A 2,012-nucleotide genomic window follows, 5' to 3' on the forward strand; every position below is an offset into this window, starting at 1 on the left:
AACTTCATCTTAACCTAATACTAACACTAAATTCTTTCCTCTAACCCTTAACCTGACCCTGAATCAAAATCCCCTAGCATCTGGCCCCAAACGTTATTGCCCCTAAATCCTTAACCACCCTTTAGCTAGTTAATCCCATAATCTCAAGTTGATATTTACCATATTGTGCAAAGTGTTAATTCATATCAGTCTTTGTCAATGTATGTTCCTTTTCCCATTGCCAGATATGAAGGCTGAAAGTCTCCCTCAAATCATTTAACCGTTTTCAAAGTATTATAGTACTTTTAATGCAGTTACACATCACCTTGCAACCATTTTTATAACTCCTGTGCAAGATAAGATACTGTGATAGGAATAATAAGGTTTCAAATATTTGATCAGGCTTATTTCAGGACTGGCTGTAGCAGAATGCTCCATATTGGGCACAGTCTTTGCATACATTATACACGATTCCTGGTCTAGAATCACAAATCAAAATTTCAATGACACCAATCTAGTTTACCAAGGTAAAGTGTACTGGTCTGAGTTTTCAGAACTCTGTTGAAGGCCGCATATGTACAGTATAAAGACAATGTGATATTTAAATACATTTTGTTTGTAGTCCCCTCCCTTTTTCTGCAGGTGGCATAGACATATGTTATATCTTTTTAAACTACAAGAACACTATATTGCCCAACACAATACAAACATCCACACATTTCCTAAAAAATATAAAACATGAAATGATGTTTGATTTAGACATAAAATCATGTGTGCTTTTAAACCTTACTTTAACCACTTGCTGTCCGGAGCAATTTCTTACTATTTGCACACACATGATAAAATATAGATTTTGGGCTAGAAAACAGCTTTAAACCCCCAAAGAATTATATATTTTCTAAAAGTAGAATAAAAAAATGCTAGTTGCAATTTTTTATGTTGCACGGTATTTGCGCAAATGTTTATCCAACCAGTATTTTTAGGATAAAATAAACTAAATTAAAATGTAGTGCACAGAAACAGAATATAATACCCAAATTTTTGTTTAATGGTGCCAGTGAGCTACTTTTCAAACATTCCTGCACCTGGCTGATTTGTGTGAGCACAGAAACTCCAGAGCCTCTAAATGTGTTCTCCTTCTGAAAACACTAGTTGACTAGCTGTTATAATTAGGCATGAGTTTAGGATTGGACCAATCCTGGGTCCAAACTTGAGCTCCTTTGAACCCAGAAGGAGCTCATCCTGAAACATTGTAGAAAGCTTCTTCTATGCCACGCAATCAGCTGTAGGTCGGGGATTTGCCGCCTGCAGCTAACTGTAAGCAAAGTGGCGGTATGCAGTGATATCATTGACCTTATATGGCTACATGCATATATTTGGTAAATTTAATTTACCTAATCCTGTTATGTGGCCATATAAGGTATATGACATCAGCACAAGCATCCCACCCCTTTGTTTACTTGCAGCTGTGCGGTGTGAATACCCGGCCTGCCGCTGATTGGGTGGAAGTGCCCATGGCACTTCCTTGTTCACAGGGGCTTAGGTTCAGTCTGCATTTAGTCCAAACTTCAGTCCACCCAGCCTGCAGCTGATTGGGTGGAAGTGCCCATGGCACTTACTTGTTCAGAGGGGCTTAGGTTCAGTCTGCATTTAGTCCAAACTTCAGCTCATACCTAGTCAAAATGACCATATGGCTTAGCACTTAAGCAGTCAGTATTCTGAAAAAGGTATACAGAGCCACTGAAAAGTGCTAATTCCCTTGCAAAGTGAACACCCATTTTCGCTTTTAGTAAATCAACCCCTATGTATGTGCGGATAGTCATATTGTCAAAATATACAAGAATCTCAGGTGCTTGTGATGGATAGGGATAAGCTTTGTGTTCGGATCAAGCTCCTGTTTACAGTTTGGTGGGCTGTTTGCCTCCATAGCAACCAACTACTAATAATGTGTACGCTGGCCTCTAAACTTATATCAAGTGGCCTAAAATGTCCAATAATGGTGGCTTTCTTATGTTCCAGCCACTCAGGGTTCC

This window comes from Nanorana parkeri, unplaced genomic scaffold (assembly GCF_000935625.1).
Source record: "Nanorana parkeri isolate BGI_ZX_2015 unplaced genomic scaffold, ASM93562v1 scaffold2853, whole genome shotgun sequence".
Classification (NCBI taxonomy): Eukaryota; Metazoa; Chordata; class Amphibia; order Anura; family Dicroglossidae; genus Nanorana; species Nanorana parkeri.